The sequence below is a fragment of the Phalacrocorax aristotelis genome, chromosome 8 (assembly GCF_949628215.1).
Source record: "Phalacrocorax aristotelis chromosome 8, bGulAri2.1, whole genome shotgun sequence".
Classification (NCBI taxonomy): Eukaryota; Metazoa; Chordata; class Aves; order Suliformes; family Phalacrocoracidae; genus Phalacrocorax; species Phalacrocorax aristotelis.
In genome coordinates this window covers 44521668-44541532 of record NC_134283.1, presented here as the reverse complement: position 1 = coordinate 44541532, position 19865 = coordinate 44521668, and the positions used below count along the sequence as shown (strand labels likewise).

Below are 19865 nucleotides of genomic sequence, written 5' to 3'. Positions count from 1 at the left end.
TTAGGAAAAGGGAACTGAAGCAATATCTACTGATGGGAAAAGGCAAGTGGCCAGGGATATTTCAGCTGGTTTCACATCCAGGCACCTCCTTCCACACACAGTCGCTCCACTCCCGCTTTACAATGAGCGGGAAGGCGAGAGGTCCGCACCAGACCCCGATTACCAGGGTATCAGGGTGCCGAGGGAAACACACCGTGGTGCGGGGACTGATTCACAGGGCTCTTAGTTAAGCTATCATTTTTCCTCTTGTGCAAAAACTGCAATAGGGAAAGAAACCTCTCAGTTGCAAAGTCTGGTTTATGGATGCCAGACTTTACACGTTTTCTACCCAGGAGATAAAAATACTTAAACCAAAAGGATCTGTTTCTTGTGCTAGGTTTTAAGGACTATTTTGGTTCAGCAAATGACCGCGTAACGATAGAAGCAAGATGCAGAGTAAAGAGCGTTGCAGGTCCAGGCGGCGCGTTGCAGCTTGGTGCCCAAACACAGGTGGATGCCAGGAAGCCTTACAGAAATGCCGGTGTGAATTTGCACCGACCTCCTACCCAGCCGCATAGCTCCCTGGCTGAAGCACCTACGGCACACCTAAAGCACCAGGAGTTGCTCTGGGATATGGATGCACGTCAGGTTTTGTCGTGGTTTAACCCCAGCTGGCAACTAAGCAGCACCCAGCTGTTCGCGTGCTCCCCCTCGCTGGTGGGATGGGGAGAGAATGGGAAGAGTAAAATGAGAACACTTATGGGTTGACATAAGAACAGTTTAATAATTGACACTAATAATAATAAAATGAAATGAAAAGGAAAATAACACAAAAGAGAAAGAAATAAAACCCAAGACAGACAAGCGATGCCGATGAAAAACAATTGCTCACCCCCGAGCGACCGATGCCCCGCCTGCCCCTGAGTAGTGCCCCCCCCGTCCCCCAGCTCGCCCCTGGTTTACACACCCAGCACGGCATCGTACGGCACGGAACATCCCTTGGGCCAGCTGGGGCCAGCTGTCCCGGCTGTGCCCCCTCCGGCTTCTCGGGCATCTCCAGCCTTCTCGGTCAGCAGAGCACGAGAAGCTGAAACGTCCTTGGCGTAGTGTAAGCACTGCTCAGCAACAACTAAGCCATCGGTGTGTTACCAACATTGTTCTCATCCTAGCTCCAGACCACAGCACTGTACCAGCTACTAGGAGGGAAATCACCCCTATCCCAGCTGAAAGCAGGACAGGTTTGGGCGTGGGGATCACAGGACACCCCAGAGTAGCGTAACCCCAGGCTCGCACCTGTGAGGACAGCACAAGCCGGCGCAGCAGGCAGCAAGCAGGGATGCTCACACTCGCTATGGTTGTAGCATCTGCGTTACCTCTCTCAAAACGTGTGGTTGTGTGGGTTTATTTTAGAATAGCCAAGTACATGTGAAGGTTTATGTGTCTGCTTTCTTCTATTTACATACAAATAAAAGACATGAATATATCCCAGCACCACAACAAGCAGCCTCATGCAACGAGCCAGCAGACAGCAGCCCTGGCTGCACCCAGAGAGACTGGGCTTGGTTTAATTTCAAACGTAACTCTGCCAAACCAGGGACTCCCCACGTCTCCCCATTGTAATTCGCGGCGACGTACGGTGTTTAAAGATGCGTACGGAGAGGCTGTTTTACTGCAAGCGGTTCTTCGGCGCCAATTTGTAACTCATGTTCTCGGGTATCGGCTGCTTCATCTCAATCTGCTTTGGATTTTGGCAATGAAGTTTAATGAGGTTAAAGTAAAACCTCTCAAAGATTGAGAAGGAAAAAGCTCTGTATTTTGGAAAGAAAGGGGTTTAAAGAGCGGTTGCCCAGTTCAGGGCACAGGCAGTGAGAAAGTGGAGTGCTGTCCTAGGGTTTCTCAGTTCAGATCAGTCTCACCCCACCTGAACACCTGTAGCTGCCGGGGGTCCTGTGCACAGTGGCTGGGCACTTCTACCCGGAGCAGCTTTTTCTCTTCTATCAAAGTGAAATCTGGCATCTCCATGACCACCAGCTAAAGCAAAATTTCTAGTGCAAAAGAGGGAACCGGCATGGCCAGAGACGCCCGGATCTGCAGTTAATTCACGGCAGAATGCAGCGGGTTCGCACCGCCCGGCGTGGGCTGTGCCGGCTGGACCGCGCCGGTGCCTGCTGCAGGGATGGAGGAGGAGTGTGAGGGAAGGCTGAGCGTGACCTGGACACACAGCCTGTGTTGTGGCCCCATCTTGAAATGCATAACAAGGATGATGCAATTTACCACAGGCCCATTTTTCACAATCTTTTATCAGAATCATTTAGAAACACCAGCAGAGACTAGTGAAGCAGTGGTGCAATGACTGAACTTACCCTCACCTCAAGCAGCCTGGGAAATACTAACCACAAACTTGAAGTGAATATATCCAAAGCCACAAGGTTTTTTTCTTTTTTTTTTTTTTTTTCTTTTTTCTTTTTTCTTTTTTTTCCCCCCAGCTCATCAGCCATGATACTTTATGGAGACATTTGTAATACTGCAGAAAACAAGAACTGAAAATTCCAGAGGTGCATTTTATGCAGTATGAAATATGGTCTCCTCCAGTTTCATATCTCAAATTTGTCTTTTGCTGTATTCCAGTATAATATTCAGCTTGAACGGAGCTGTATAATGGCATATATGAACAAATATGTTACATATGCAAAGGAGAAATGAATCCTGATGATATATCTTTGAGGAAATTTAAATCTGAAATCTGAACTAAAATAGGTTTCTTCAAAGATTTTTTTCCCCAAAACCTATTTTCTTTAAACTACTATTTAACACAATTTAATTTTCAGTGCAGCAGATGTTACTTACCAAATGCTTTCTAAATAATATCCGATTATTGAGCAGTACTGTATTTTACACTGAGAAATCTATATGGAGTTGCACAGCTAGTCGAGGAGCTGGTGCCTGGTGTGAGATAAAACTGGTCCCTGTTTCAAACCTCCTGCAAAAAGTCTGACAACCCCAGAAGACTAGGTTATTAAGCTACCATATGCACGTTCATTCTGCCATGTCCCCTCGTGCCTGTGGCAATAGGAGGTCTACATTTCTAATGCATTCAAAAGCCCAATTTCTAATGAACCAGGTTGTTCCAGGAAGGCAGAGACACCTCCTGAAGAGAGGGATTAAAGTGGGATGAATTATTTCAGCACAGGTTGGTCTTTATTTTGTGTTAGGTAGAGGAAGCCCTTGCTGGGGGCTCCTGCTTTTGAGCATCTGGCCAGTGAAATCCAGAAACAGTCTGATAATGATCTTGGTAGGGTCAGAGCCTGAACGTCAGTGAAGATAAATCAAGCAGTAACAGATGCGTGAGCGAAGTCAAACCTTTGGCAGCAAGATGTTGTAAGGTGGAGGCTCCCCTTCATCCCCATTACAACACGGCTGAGTGCCAAGGCAGCCAGCTGGTTCCATCAAAATGAAACCACTTCTCTGGAAGTGACCTAAAAATACACACGCAGCATGCCAGCCTTCCCAAGGCTTGCACACCGAGCAGACACGGGCCATGTTCTGGCTGCAGATTGCACAAGAAATGCCAAAACCAAGATCTTAATCTTTACCATTTGCAAAGCACATGGCTGTGAGCCTGAATTCGGATTCAGGACTAACTTGACTGCCTTTCTTCTGCATTTCCCTGCGGAGTCCCCTTGTCATGTTAGACACCCAACAGGCGCCGGATGGCGAGAGCTTTCCCTTGGCCGTCGCCGAGCCGCTGGTCGGGAGCGCCGGAGCTGCTGGCTGTGCGGACCATCGACTGCTCCTTCCCCAGAAACCCCCTCCACATCCCCACTTCCATGGGGAAAGTTTTCCAGCCTTGGCTTCATCCCATGCCTCTTCTGGGTATAAACCATGCATCAAGTGCTGCAAGGAAAGGGACAATGTTAACATATTGGATGTTACTGTGTTTCTAGATTGGCTGATAGAAAGTATTCCTTCTTTGCCAAAGTGTATTCATTTCTTCACATCTGATGTCCATTCTCCCTGCGAGTGCTGTATATACACATATATATATATGTTTTTAAACACTGGCATCAAGAGAGCTAACAGTGTTACTTTTGGTATATTTTATAAAGCTCTTCTCCAAACACTGTCACTGAAGCAGTCACTGGCGGGTCTGGCTACACCCTGCCAACCACCTCCCATCTCACAACCTTCCTCTGGCTATGTTCCCTTACAGTGGGAAAGCACCATCATCTTCCTCCCCCTGGATCCCCCCCATGTGAGGGGGACAGCAGGGGCTGCCCTGCAGAGGGCTTCAGCATGGCAAGATGTGAAGATGGAGAGCTGCGTTTTTCTAACGCTCCTACCCTGAAGTCATTTCCAAGACAAAAATTCTTTCCTTGCAGTCCAACCGGAAGATGAAAACTTAGATCAGGGAGCCTAAAATTTTTGTAGCCCTTCACCAACAGCCTCTGCTTCCCAAAACTTTATCCATTCCAGCCTACCCAGCTCACCATGAAAAATGATTTCCCATATTCCTCACCTCCTGCACTGTCTTAAGGTGCTTTAACTGTCTAACATCTGCTTTCCCCATGACCCGAGATAATGTTCAAACACCTGGACGGGACACACCTCGCACACCCTCCAGCCTGTAACAAGAACCAGCTGGAGGTGTCCGACCGCACTGGGACTCGCAGGCTTTCCACCGCCTCGTCCTGCGCAATGGCTCGGAGCATCGTCAAGTGACTAACATAGGGATTGCCTGCCGGCTAGAAATAGAGCGGGGAGGTATCTGAAGCTCTCGACTTTATGGCTACCTAAGCAATAAAACTCAAGCAAGTTGTGTATAATGAGAAATAGGAACCAAGCCAGGGAGTTCTGTGCCACTGAAGATCTGAGAGATGGCTCTGGCACGGGGACAAGCTCCAGATACGCTACTTAACAGGGTGCAGGACCCAGACATGCTTTTAAATAAAAGTGAGAGCCAGGGTGTCAGAGATGAAGGCACAGAGACAGTGCCTCCCAAACCCCGAGTGCCCCCCGCCAGGAGCTGCGTCTCCCAGCAGCAGCGCACCCCAGCGCCCCTCTGCACAGCGGCTCCTGCGGCTTCGTGCCGTCCCATCTCAGGAACTCCTCTCCTCAGCTTGCTCGGAGCCTGCAGCAGGTTTTTGGAGGCACCACTTGTTTCTGTTTCATACCTTTCCCACAAGCTGCTTCCCCTCGTGGAGCACAGCACGCAGAGCTCCGCTTCCACGTGTGAATCCACCGCCGAAGCTTGAAATTCCCCTACCAGCTCCGTACGAGCAGGGAAGCTGGAATTACCCCGGGCGAGGATGGCTAGGTACAGCGATGCAAAGAGACCGAGGGATTTGATTGAAAGTCGCACAGGGTGTCAGGCTGGGGCAGGAGCGGAGCATCTCCCAAGGCTCGGGTTGTGCACAGCGAGGTTCTGCTCTTCACGGTTCATCCCTGAGCTGGTAACGGTCCACGGAGCCAGGAGACAATAACGGTCCATGGGGGAAACCCGCCGTGCCCGGGAATGCAGATCTACCATGGGAAAACACAAAAGAAGTGGTCCTTCCTGAGCAATAATTAGCATTTTCTCCCAAAACAAACAGACCTAAGTTATCACTGGAATGATTCTGTCCCCTAACAAGGAGGCACCATAAAAGGGCTCGGAAAAATGAGGGCGCTTGCAGCGGAAAAATAGCAGATGTGAGGGAAATTCTCACTTTGCCTCCAAAGAAAAAAAAACCAAACCAAACCAAATGATACCTGGCTTTCTTCAGCAGAAAACAGAAAAACTTTGTCTGCAAAATGTAGAAAAAGTTGTTCAGAGGAGAAGAGGGAGGAAACAGGACAGAGGAGAAAGAAGAGGGCAAAGCTATCTTCCATAAATCACCAAAAACTGGACAATTCCTGTGGGAAGCACGTCATTTATACAAATATTTTTGTTTGCTTTCAACCCCCTCTAATCCCTTATATTTTTAAATCAAATGTAAGATGAAAAAACTTCACAGGAAGTTTTCTCTGCTCCAAAAAAAAAGAAAAATCACAAACTAATAATTTTCTCTTTGTTAAAGAAGAAGGTTATGAAGCACACTGCCTAGGAGGATGAACTTTGGAAAGATAACAGGGAAGTGTTAGCCCCTCCATCAGGGCCAGCGGGACAGAGAACACAGCGACCAAATCAGATGTCGTTTTTGGGAAGTCCCACATCACACACACTGCATTCAATTAGAAAAACAAAGATTGACTACCCAAGAATGAACTTTAATAAAAATAAAAGTAGGAACTTCTTTGCTTCCAGAAGCCAGAATATTTAAAGGCTGGAGCATCTCATGATATTTTTTACCCAAGGTGAGTGAAGTGGTTTGGATATCTATGTCTTAGATCCAAAAGCAGATTTCCCTTTACCTGCTTACAGGCTTGGAAAAAAAAAAAAAAACTCTGACTTAGAAAGATTAGAAATGCTTCTCCACATTTCCTGGGCTGGGCCGGAATGAGAAATTAGAAATACTACCCCCTTTCACTTCTGATTTTAGCCAAACCAGACAGCGAGTACCAGAAATCAAGGTGAGGCGGGGGAAGGGAATGGGACACAAGGTCCCTATGTGAAATTTTCTACATTTTTGTGGTTTTTTTGATGCACCAGAAATGTTCAAAAGACTCAAGTACCTTTCAACCAAGCCATCAACAAAATTTAGCCTCCCAGTCCTTCTTGGACGGCTGCAGCAAAGCAACATACAGCACCGAGGTTTGATTTCAGGCAGCCTCAGGTGTCAGATAGGTTTGGACACATCTCCCTTGCAAGGGGATACTTCTTGCAGTAACCTCATTTCCTAGAACTCAGGTGACACAAAGGCTTGTGCTGTGTGAGCCGCCCGAGCTGCACTTCGTCCCTCGTGCTCGTTGCCACACTGAAGGCTTTGCTCAGCAGGTGAATAGATGGGGAAAGTATTGGCGAGGTTCCTGGTGAAGCAGCACGCCTTCCAAGGTGTCTCCAGGCACCCAGGGTACCACGCAACTAGACCAGTTCAGACTCTTTGAGACAGCCATTATTTTGGATGCTTACAGAATACCATCTTAGCGGTCCCCGTCCCCCACCCCAGTGAATCTCTCCACGGGCTCCAAACACCACACTGCCCAGTTTGCAATGGGTGTCACTGGGGTCTCCATCACTTCGCCTCCCCTCCCTGCGGCGGGGTCCCTCCCTGCCAGCGGGAGCAGATGGCCATGTAGGGGACCCCTGACCTAGCTCTTAGTCAAGCTAATGGTGGACTCCAGGATCACGTTGCCAACCAGCAGAAACACAAATGTGCTCTAACGCGAAGTGAACCAGAAGCACCCGTGCAGGAAGGGAAGACCTGATCTCTTGGTGGTTTCAGTCTTCGATCTACCACCAGCATTGTCCAAGCTCAGGACCAAATCTGAGCTCTTGAAGCTTGCAACATCTCCCCGTCAGCAGGCCGGGTAAGGCTGGAGCCGTGCCTAGTGCAGGAAGCAGAACTAGAGAAGAGCCTGACATTTAATGGCAGAAGTAACCATTGCCTGCACAGCATCTACAAAGAAAGGTCTCGGCCTCGAAACAACCCCTTCTAGTACAGTGATCAAACAGCTCTGTGTCATGTGAGATGGACTAATCATCAGGACCACATGATCAGATTAATCAAATTTATCTTACTGTTGCAAAAGAAGATAAATCTGTATTATTCTGTGACTCCTTGCTGACTAAGTAAACCATTAATTAATTCTGGATAAAAATTAAATAGGCCCAACACTGTCCTATTCTTTCTGGTGTAAGCCCCCACCACCTCAAAGGCAGCTTAACATGAGTCTCTGAGCTTGTGCGCTATTCATCTCCTGTATTTCTTTTCTTTTCTTAGCACATGCACAGAACTTGATTTAAAGTGTTTTTCTTGATGGAAGAAAAGCCCAGTTTCATACCTGCTCCCCTCTCCAGCACATGGGACCGCTGACACAACGGGGCAGATGGACCAACTCCTTACCGACAGGCAGACACTATTCAAGATGGTCCACATGGCTGTGCGCGCGTCTCCCAGAACTCATCGGTTACAGCTTGGTGTCTTGAACCAAAGTCCTGGTGAGCCACCGGACCATGAACACTTCGGGAACTGGCTCTAGCTTTGGTTACTCCCTGCGACACTGGCTGAGCGGACGATCCCACAGCTTCGCCAGCGGCCCTGTCCCAGGGCGGATTTCTACTAATTTAAAATTCAATCTGTGAAGATGAGTGAAATTCTGCAAAGTAGCTCCTCTCCTTTATTTCTGACATTTTCATTCTCTGGAAAGGGAATGTACATAACGAGGAGCAAGTCAGATTGTTCTCGTCCTCCAAAAACTGTATTTGGTATGTATTTCAGATTATTTTCTTTAATAGATATGAAGGCACTGCTTAATGGCATCCTGTCAACAGTCAGCCGGATGTTCCCCCTCCAACACAAAACATGCCCTTTGAATGATGCAATTAATAAGCAACAACCATCAGGCAGAATTATACTGGAAAAATAAAAGAACAAATCCTTGCAAAGCCTCCAGTTAGGGATGTTGGGATAATGATTTTGACGAGTGGCATAAAAAGCAACCCCTTTCCTAACACCTCTTTTCCTACCAGTATTTTCCACACAGCTGCAAACGGGTGCATCCATCCACCACCCATTTAAAAGTGCTTTTTAAATCCAAAGTGATGGTACCATCTTCAGGACACTTTCATACATAATTTCCACGCATGAACACAGAGGTCCTACAGCACATGCACGTTCCCTGGTTTCCTCAGCCCAGCTCCTCTCCTGTCATCCTCTACATCAAAATTACCAATATACCTATTTCATAAGTTATTTACCTCTACAAAATATTTAGAGATGAAAGCCAGTATGCCTGACATTTAGAATCACAGAATCATTAAGGTTGGAAGAGACCTCCAGGATCATCAAGTCCAACCCCCAATCCAACACCCCCAGGCCTCTGAGCCATGCCCTAAAGTGCCATGTCTATGCATTTGTTGAACCCCCCCAGGGACGGTGCCTCCCCCACCTCTCTGGGCAGCCTGTGCCAGGGCCTGACTGCTCTGGCAGGGAAGGCATTTTCCCTCATTTCCAACCTAAACCTCCCCTGACGCAGCTTGAGGCCATTTCCTCTCATCCCATCGCTGGTGACTTGGGAGCAGAGACCGACCCCCCCCTCACTCCAGCCCCTCTCAGGCAGCTGCAGAGAGCGAGAAGGGCTCCCCTCAGCCCCCCCTTCTCCAGGCTAAACCCCCCCAGCCCCCTCAGCTGCCCCCCAGCACACTTGTGCTCCAGACCCTGCCCCAGCCCCGCTGCCCTTCTCTGGACACGCTCCAGCAACAGCCTCCAAGACTTGGAGCTGTGTTACCTGTAAAGATGGCTCACAGCAGCAGATGGACTTTCCTCACTCGCAGGGTAAACAGTTTCAAAGAGTATATTTTATATATACTTTTTTTTTTTTTGGTAAGTTGGAGTAGTTACTCTGCCAGTAACAAAAGGCACAGCCACTAAAGAGAAGGGTGGAAACAGCTGATGTAAACTCCAGGACAAGCCCTTGGAGAATCTTGATCACTTCTCAACCACTTACATTTGTCTGGGATTGACTCACGCATTGTCCCGGGAAGCAGCTGCCTTTGTACCCTGTATTTAGAGGGCTTCAGGCCATGTTTAGGCTGAATTTCCCTGTACAATAGCGGTGGCTGGTGTCAGTCCTACTTGTTTATGTAGCTAATGGAAACTCATATAAACTGGCATCGCTCTCACGGCGTCCGTCACCTGCACCTCACACCCAGCCAACACCATTTAGAGGCATTAACAAGCGACAGGGATCACTCAGTCACATCATGAACCAAGACGAAACCAAATACTTCGATGCGCAGAGCATCATTTGTCTCAAATAACTAAAACATATTGAAATCTGAGTTGTTTGGAACCTTCCCATCGCAGCGCTTTTGTCTCAGAAAACATGATTATATCGAATGGGAATTTCCCACAAGTACATTTGAATTTTGATTAAGTCACCCCATGTAAATATAAAATCAAAATAACATGTTTCAGTTGTGCTTATTAAAAAAACCCACAGTTGAAACAAGCTGAAATATTTAATATTTGCTCAGCCTAGCTGTGACCTGTGTCCACTCGACCTACCATCAAGCCATGAAATTTCTACATGATCTTTGCACCCTCTGACCCCAGTTCTGGGGTCAGAGTCCTAAGCCAGACGACATCGCTTGTCACACAATCTATTTAACCTTTAATTAAATCTTTGTGCTACCCCATGGACATTCATGACCACTAACGAGATTGTTCCCAAGGGGATGAAATCTGCTTCCCAATGTACCCTGCCCTTTTTCGCTATGAAGGAGCACCATGGTAGGAGACCGCCCCCAGAGCAGGGCTCAGTGGAGACCCTTCTTATGCTGTATTTGGAAAGGATGACCAAAAAAACCTGAAAATTTGAATTTTTGTCTTCATACCTGACAAATCCTTTTATCTCCATTAACGCCCAGTAGCACGCTCACAAGATAAGAAGAAAGCGTTGAGACCAACAGTTACATAACACAGCTAATATTAAACAGTTGAGTCAGAGTAATTATGTCAAAATTTCCTGCAGAGATTGTGTTTCATTTGCTTCTGGGTTTGTCTGGTTTTTTTTTTTTTCCCCAAAGTTCATACAAGTACTTTTTCAAGCCCTCCAAAACTCAGCCAATAAGTGTAAGTTGACCTTCAAACGTGCGAGATGCTAGAACAGGTGAATTCCTCAAGACACAGCGAGCCCTTGCCAGAAGATGTGGCATCACCTTCCTCCTGTCACCCCCTGGCTCCTCACGCTTCAGCAGAAGCCGCAGCTCTCGAGAGCTTTGCTGACCACGATGCAGCCCGGTTTTTGCAGCTATTTTCGGCACCGCCGCTCTAGAGCGGCCAAGTTCACAGACGTATTTGTGTGATATTATTTTTTTTTTTTATAACTTCCTCCAAGTAGGTCTTTTTTTTCCATACTAAGCCCAACATTTTTACTCTTCCTAGGTCAACCAGAAGGCATCTTGTCTTGGCATCACGCCTATCTGCCCGGCCCAGTTGCAGCATTTCTTATGAACGATGCCAGCTGGCGGTGGAGCAGGCTGGGAGGGGGGGGAAACGCAGCTTATTTGCTAAGAGCCCATCAAAACCTATCTCTGTAGAGCAGACGCTGCCCCTTCAGAGCTAAAAGGACAAGGCTTTGGGTGCTTTCCCACAGGAAGGCAGTTCCCAGGCAGCTTCCCACTGGGTGCACGCTTCGGGGACTGAAGGCGATGCTGTTTTTCTTCCATTTTTATGACTGTTGTTGAGCCTGCTTTGGGTTCCCCATCCTGCTGGGGACTTCACTGAGAGCTTGGTATGTGCCAAGGCTCTGAGCTACTGCCCTACTTGAAAGCGGAGGAGAAGGTGGAGGAAATGACACCGGCGAGGTGTTAGTGCACAAGCACTGCGAGCAGACACACATCCCTGACGTCAGACATCCTGCAAAGCACAGAAAGCTCCAGCTGCCCTACAGCCCTCCAACTCGAGCCCACGGTACACAAGGTCCATGCAAGAGCCTTGGATGTACAGAAACGGCTTCAGGTTGCACCAGGGGAGGTTTAGATTGGATATTAGGAAAAATTCCTTCACCGAAAGGGTTGTCCAGCACTGGCACAGGCTGCCCAAGGAAGTGGTGGAGCCACCATCCCTGGAGGTGTTGAAAAGACGTGTAGATGTGGCGCTTGGGGACACGGTTTAGTGGTGGGCTTGGCAGTGCTGGGTTAGTGGTTGGACTTGGTGACCTTAAAGGTCTTTTCCAACCTAAAAGATTCTGTGATCAAGTAAGTGCTGGTATCACTCTTACACATGCTGGTTTGCAACAGCAGAGGACTGATCTCTAATTCTCTGCTCTTGTACACTCATAAAAGGCTAACTGTAGGTTTGGAGCTGGTTGGAGGTGCCCAGTGCTGCGAGCGCTGCGGCTGAACTCAGGCTCTGAAACCAGCTCTGGGTCCCGACAACCGCAGACACGGAGCCATTCCTGCGGGTTTTTCCCACATGCTAATTCACCCTGTGGGGTCCAGAGCTGCCCCGAGCTCCAGCTCCCCACCCCGAGCTCACCATGTAGTTCAAGTTCAGAGGTTATTAATAAAACACGTAAGGGGAGGGTGGAGGGTAAGCCACCTTGTGGGTTGGAAGCAACCAGGCTGAAACGCTCAGAGCATCAAACACAAGTGGACATTTGATGTACTCCAGGGTTTTTCTTCCCTTTTTCAATTGCCACTTTGATTCTTTGACATTTTCTTTTTTTTTTTTTCTTTTCTGGCATGCAAATGTTACTTCACGCTCTTCCTGTTCTCACATCATGTGTATGCGGTAAGCTTTCTCACAGCAAAATTAGCTAAAAGCTTTAAAACCTAAAACACAGGGGGGTTGCCAAGGAGGACAGACTTCATATGCACCCTTGTCCGACACCCGCAGCTCTGGAAAAACACCCCAGAGGCTCCTGAACTAACCTGGCCCAGCCTCCAGCCAACAGCCCCTTTCCAGAGATGCAGATTAGGTGTTTGCTTTTGGGGACAGACCACGAGCGCCTAATTCTCAGCTTCACTCACAACACTCGCTTCCTCATCCACGTTAACCACTTTGCCAGCTGCAAAAAAAACCCTAATCTGCTCTTCTTGGACTTGCAGCACTTGGCCACCAAGCCCCCACAAAAACCGGAGCTTTCCGGTTGATTGACACGGAAATCAGTGCGTAACCCTGGTCTCAGCCCCAGGTCCACTGTAACCCCCCCAGCACGAGCAATCCCACCCGCGCATCCTTCCCACGCGAACAAACCAGCCGTGGAATTACAGGGGTATGAGCACTAACGTTAGAAATCCATTGCGATGCGATGGGAAATGCAGTGTGGTTACCCCGCTGCCAAAAATAAATGACCAAATAACTGAAACGCGGATATTGGCGTCGAGGCTCGCGCAGCCCGCGATACTCGGGGTGGTTGGTGGATGGATCTAAAAGCTCAAGAATCACCAGCCTGGGAACAGCCCCGCAGACCTGGGGCACCCACGCTTTACTTCCAGCTTCCTAAGGGATGTGGCTGGGCAAAGCTTTGGCAGACCCTCACGATGCCCTTTTTGCTCTGGGTGGCTTAACCTCAATATTCAGTTATAGTATTGGATTTTGGCCCTCAGGCTCCCGGCCCAGGCTCAGCCCTGGGTGAACTCCCTGTGTCTGCTGGCAGCACCCACCAGAAAGTACAAAAGGCAGGGCAGGGCTGCAGCAGGGACGGGGCACAGCCAGCAGCTGTTACGGCCCTGAGAAATAGCTGAGTCAGCCTTCCACGTGATAAACTGTTGACTCATATTTTCAGTTTCTTTTGGTTTTAATCGAAATACATCTGTTGCAAATTCACGTTACGCCAGGCTCCCCCACGAAACCCTCCCAGACGGATTTGCATTATTTGGAGTAAAATCCACCCCCCTCCCATATTACCTAATTACCTTAAAATGTCCATTGCAGTGTTTTTCAATAGCAAATGCGATTCCTAAGGTCATGTTTGTTCTAAAAGAGCCCAAATACCTAGGTGAGGATACAGATGCCATCGAGGATGAGCTGAAGCCATGGCTCGCAGCTCTGGCGGGCAGAGCACCCCACGAGCAGGGAGATCTCAGCCCTGCGGTTCTGAAGGCGCAGGAGAAAGCAAGAGGCAGTTCAAAGGCAATTAACACGAGAGCAATAATCAGAAATGGGAAACGGCACACATCGAGGGAGTTGACCACAGGAACATGCCTTCGGCGCTACCTGCCAGGACTGCAAATGCCAGCGGGCGAGTTGGAAAATGGGCGCGTTGCTGGAAGCCTCCACCAGCTTCGCAGCACTTGCTCTTTTATTTGTAGCACTTTGCCATACGGGCCTGATCCAACACACACACGCGTACGTTTTCCTGCTTCCCTAGCAGGTTTGTTTCTATTTGTTTCTATTTTTCGAGACTGCAAAAGACTTACAAACCCCCCGACTCTAGAGAAACCCCTACCCGGGCGTTTCCCGCGCCTCCTCTGACGCGCTCCGCATCGGCTCCTGTTAGAGATTTCCAGCAGCTCCCAGAAGTTGCCCGAGTAGCTGCCATTTCTGCAGGCTACGGGGGATGACGGGCAACGGCTCGTTCTGCGAGGCTGCTTGACGAGCCGTCAGTGGTGCCTCTTTGCGGGTGCCCGTGTATCTCTGTACGCCCGAAAGCTTCCAGCTCCCATGTGACATACCATTGATTTTCAACTGTCTGAAAATTTCTGTAGGAATAATGCTTCATCTCAGGAACACCTGAATATCTGATTATCACCTTAATCAAGCCTTGACTCACTCTAGCAATGAAATTAAAACAACAAAGCAAACCCAAGAGTGTGGAGAAACCGAGGTTGCCTGACTCTCTAGCTAAGTCACTCCAATAATTTCATTCACCTTAATCATGTGAATCAACAATATAATGAAGGTCATCGGGGAACTGCTGTGCATCAACAGGAAGCTCGATGCAACGCCTAAAGCAGAAGATTAGGATCAGGAAACCTGCCACTATTTGCTTTTCCTCTCTATTCTGTACTTACACCATCTATAAAACAGGAACGCTGACATTTTTCCTAGCCTACAGATGCATACTAAAACACTTCATGAACGTTTATGGGGGCAACCGGAGAGGTTCAGACGAAGAGGGATGAAGGTAGGAAACCACAAAAGGTTGCGAGCGATTCAGAAGAGCCGGTGCCCTGGGAAGCGCCGAGGGGCAGCGCGAGCGGGGGTTGCAGGGCTCCTCTGCAGGCAACGCAGGCGCCACGGCGGGTGCAAAACAAGGACCAAAACGGGGCAGAAGTGCTCTGGAAACAAAGGAGAGAAGGCAAAAAGCTACAGCAAAGTACCTCGGAAGGTGTCCTAACCTGAATATTCCTTTTCAAATTTATTATGCTGCAATGCTGTTAGAGATCCGTAACGGGAAGGCTTTATTTCCCCCTCGCTGCCTCGAAGTCAGACTTACTTGGGCCCTTTCTTCCTATCGCTGGAGTCTGGGACAGGAAAAGATGCTCCGCATGGCAACTGGAAGGGTTAATACAGGGTTAAAAGAGTAAGACTAAAATAAAACTAAATTATATAAATAAGTCAAAGAAATATTGGCTGTAATACAACTCTGAAATCGAAGTGCTAGCCGGATTTGTTAAACAGTCATAATTAAATCAAATATATCCCCATTAGCAACTCATTATGCTGTGGAGCAGGATTAATTTAGCAAGCTGGCTCAAATTTTTCAGGAGTGCATTTTATAATACCTGGACACCAGAGCAGTTTTCTGCGCACGCAGTCCAGCGGTCAAAATTACCACTGCTGTTAGGTCAAAATTAATTGGGTAGAAAGCACTCTGCCCGCTTCATTGCGCAAGCACGAGGACGAGCCAAAATTTTCCTGTCAATCTGCAATTCTATTTTCGCAGAAAACTAAGTTTTTGACAAAGCAGTTTGCTTGCAGCCATTATTTGCTTTCCAAGGAAGTTCCCTCAGCAATGTCTTTTAATTTTTAGTGCGTTAAATGCTGATGCAGCCTTCTGTAAAAGAATTAAAATAGCTTTGTTTCGCCAGTTTTCTGGCGAAAGGGTATGGACTCGTACCCCAGTTTGGGCTTAGTTGTCTTCTTTAGCCAGCCCAGCCTGAGACAGCCTCCATCAGCCTGTTTGCCTCTCAGCTCTGCACACCTCTGCTGCTTCACCCTGATTTATGAGTAACAATATTTTATATCCTGATGACTCAAGGTTCCCGTAGCACATCATAACTCCTTATTTACGACACGGTGACCCTTTACCTGTCTCCAGCGATACGTGGCACTATCCACCTCGGCAGGTTTAAAGCGACCGTGGATGCTCCTCAGCACTGTAACCCTGATCGTCGTGGTTGGGTCTGTTCCTTCAAACCACATGATTTACTCCCAGGGTGTCAAATCCCTGCTTAATTTAGCCTCTCCCATCCCCGTGGCCAGGCTTCCCTCCAGCCCGCCCGCCCGCGCCGAGCTGCTTCTCATTCACTTATTGCCATGTTTCTGTGCCTTCCAAGTTACCGTGAAACTATACAGGATTAGATTACATATTTCAACAGCGATAATGACCAGATCATGGGAGCAAGAATCAGTGACCGAGCAGTGATAACCCCAGGCCCATCACCCTGCCTGATTCCTGCCAGCTCTCCATGCCTTTAGGTTCAATTTGCTGATCGGCTTCAAATCAACATTAAAGACAACACAGAATAGTGCTTCATCCTGCTTTTTTTTTTTTTTTTCCTATTTTGTTCTTCCTTCCTTAGCAGGATGTTTTTTCCAAGATCACAACAGCAACAAAGGAGAGTCTCTGCTAACATGGGCTCGGTCACCAGGGCTGTCTCTGCGTTTCAATCCAATCTGTTCTGAGAAATGGCAGCACCAAGAAAGGAACCAGACGCGTTCACAAATACACGTCCAAATCGAATATGTCAACGCTACAAGCCCTAACCAACAAAAAAACTCACTTGAAAGGTACAACCTCTCCCGCTCAAGGTCATAATTCGGTCGTGTTCCTGAGCTAACCTTGTTCGGACTGAAAACAGTCGGAAAGTCCCCAGCTGACCACGGGTGATGCCAGCGCCCAGCCCGCACCAGCAGCACCAGCAGCCCCAGCCCGGCTCCCGCGGCGGGGCCATAGGGCACATCGGGAAAGCAAAATTCACCCCGGGGCACGCGCAGGGTCAGAAGTGTGGCGGTAAGGTCTGCAAAGCCAGCCAGCCGGTCGGGTGTATTTATAAGGTGCTCTGGCAAGCCTGGCTCCGCTTCTCCGGCTGCCTCCATTTGGGTGGAGTCCTGGATGCTCCAGTCCAGCCCAAATGCCCTCTGATGGAAAGCAGGGCATGAGGAGAAGGGGGGCAGGGCAACGGTGCACACCACTGCCTTGACGTGAAGGAGTCCCAGGAGCAGGACTCGTACAGCCCAGAGTGTGCAGCTACAGACATGATTCCCGATCCAAAAGCTGTATGACTTCAATAAAAAACCCCATGTGTTAGCCACCAGGGATATTTTGGGGTTTTTTTCCCCCCATCATCTTTCCAAGGCAAAAGAACAGGCGTTATCGAGCAGGTTTGCTGGCTATAATAGGGAAAAGTCATATCACTGAACACTCATACAGGCTTTTTTATTTTTTTGTCCTTTGCTCTGTGTATGTTCTTGGTTCTAAACAAAGGAGAACAGGCAAGACAAATTAGGCGGGAAGATGTCCTTCAACAGACATATACTTTTTTTTTTTTTCCTAAAACTGTCTCGATTCTGTTTATACTGGCTAGGAGACAGCATCCTCCATTCTTCTCAAACGCACCAAACAAAACGCGAGCTAATGACAGGATTCCCGTAATCAAGGTCACGGGCCTGGTTTTGCTAGACCGTGCAGCTGAATGTTATAGCCAGGGCGGAAGTCAAGACTTCATTTGAAATGGGCTAAGTATCAAAAACTTAAATAATTTGCTTAACAGAAGGAAAAGCACTTGGGGAATGCTTTTCTCCCAGAAGAAAGGAGGAAAATTGGAAAGCTCACAAGTCCTCCGAGTGCTTCACCTAGAGGCAGCTGCAGGCTAAGCTGCGATGCTGCTAAAGTCAACAGCAAAGCTCCTTTCCACCTGGGTGAAACGGGGATTTTGCTCATCTCCTTTGGGCTACAGCCAGCTAGGAAGGAGCGTAATTCAAAGAGAGAAAGGGTGGCTCATTGCTCAAACCCGTCTGCAAAAAACAAAAGTGATTTCTCAGCTGAGAAACTCACCTGGGGCATCAGTACCTTAAAATAGCAACCGTGACTCCGGCATTGCAAACAGCGGCCGCTCCCCGCGCACGCCGCACAAGAGGGATGCACGCCACAGCATACAGGTAATTTCTGTCTAAACAAGGAAACCCATATAAGAGGAGGACTTGCAGATTGGGTTGTTGACACAAGAAAAACATGCTTTAGCTCATAAGTCAATAGTTTGCTTGATACAGAAGAAAACAAACTGCGTTTGAACCGAGCAGCCCTGGCGATAAGGCTCGGTAGCTCGGCTGGGACAGCTCGGGGCGTGGACGGAGGGGAGCGCGGTGCCCGGGGCTTTGCACCATGGCTGCTTGGGACAACACGCGGGCGCGAGTCCTCCCCTCCTCTCCCGGCAGCCCGACTCCGCCGCGCTGCCACGCGTGCCAGCTGGAGGGGGATGCCCCGGGTTGGCAGAGGCTCTCCGGGAGGAGAGAGGGGAACGGGTTTTCTGCAGGTGATTCCAGCTTAAAGTGTTTGTGAAACACTCTATCCCGGCAGGAGGCAGAGGTGGTTGGTCCTTCTCGAGGTGAGTTTGTGTGAAGCACACAAGGAAATACAACCATAGGAAACTGGCAAAGCTGAAACTACTACAGAGAGGGCAAATTCAGAGATGGGTTTCTCTTTTTCTGCTCCTAGACCCACATTCGGGGGTGTGAGTAAGAGCAGCAGAATAGTCCCACGCTGAGCACTCTGAGGAAGACCATGGAGGCACCGGAGGGCTCATTACCCCTGATGAGCAAGGCTGCACTCGTTTGGAGGACGGGCATGCTACTGCTGACTCTCCTCTTCGAGGCAAGGGACCCTTGCTCTGCTCTCCCCAGTAGACTTTGCATGGGGAATAAGAAGGGAACACAGATGATTTGAGTAATTTCTGCTGATCCAGTAATCAGGGGAAAAATCAGCTTTCTTTTCATCGCTGTATGCAGCAGGAAAGATAAGCAGAAGAAAAAGAAAAGCCACAGGGAATCCATCACAAGTTTCTTATAGTGCACTGCGCTTCATCTGTCAGAACTAATAAATCCACTTACAGCTGCAGGGTACATATTCACACAGCTGGCTAAAACATAACACTGCGAGGAAATACCTCATCAGCACGATTAGAATAGGCTGCACTTTACTTTCAGACCAGCTTCTAGCCCTCCATATGATCCAGACGGGCGTGCAGGAGCATCCTCTAGGGCAGCCCCTGTAGCCTGCCCAGCACGCTCCGTGAGACCAACGCCTAGGGGCACGTACTACGTAGACACAGTGCCTGCAACGCTTCTACACAGCATGACCTAGTTTTACGTGCACTACATTTCTGATATAGCTTAAAGCTCTTTTAGAGATAGGTCTTCCACAGCACCTTCATGTGCTGACGGACCTCCCGTATTTATGCTTGTTATCGCTGGCCCGTCACACACTACACTTTTATTAACCACAATACTTGTTCAGAGGAAGATGATGCAACGGCTGCATGGGAAGTGTCAGCTATTTTGTACAATGCTGTTTATTGTTTCAGAAAAGAGACTTTCCAAATGGAACGATCACTGCCGTGTTTATTGACCTCCCCAAGAAGGCTTTTGGCCGTGCCCTTTCTTTTCTGAAAGGGAGGCAAAAACTAGCGCACGCCGGTGACGCGGCGAAATCAAGCAGCACTTGTCCCTGACCCATGATCCCCCTCCTCTGCACCCATTCCGGCTTCTCCTGGGGGCTGAACTCCAAGGGTTCAGCAGATAAGACAATCCTTTTTCTCTATCTAATCTCTTCTCTGCTGCGTTATCTCAGCATGAACACATGTTGGTTTCTCCACTGCTCAGTTCAACTCTCTCGGTGGGAGCAGCAGCCATGGCGCTGCCTGGGGTGCAAACAGGGCTGGGGGGGAGCTGGCATCCTCCGCCAGACGCTGCTGCCAACGAGCAGAGGTGGCATTGCTCTGCCCAGGAAAGGATCGCGCAGGGGAACTTTGATCCGTGCAGGTAACACATGGGGAATTAAAACGTCTGCCTGTTTTCTTCTATGTAGCTTGAGGTTATCCTTCTCTCATAAGGGGAATAAAACCAGTCCAGCTTCAT

At 48.7% G+C, this 19865-nt stretch overlaps 1 long non-coding RNA gene across 5 annotated transcripts in view; it reads right to left on the bottom strand.

The window, feature by feature from the left end:
• Positions 1–745: 745 nt before the first annotated feature.
• The window catches only part of LOC142061626 (uncharacterized), a 29085-nt gene continuing 9965 nt past the window's right edge, over positions 746–19865 (bottom strand). The window contains exons 1-4 of one of the 5 annotated variants that reach the window (XR_012662176.1): positions 10702–11043; positions 7900–8257; positions 5151–5499; positions 2458–3873 (exon numbers count right to left, since the gene is read on the bottom strand). This is a non-coding gene — a long non-coding RNA (uncharacterized LOC142061626). Of the gene's footprint in view, positions 3874–5150; positions 5500–7899; positions 8258–10453; positions 11044–19865 lie in introns of those variants that run through there. The other 4 variants (XR_012662173.1, XR_012662174.1, XR_012662172.1 and 1 more) reach the window with 4 other exon arrangements.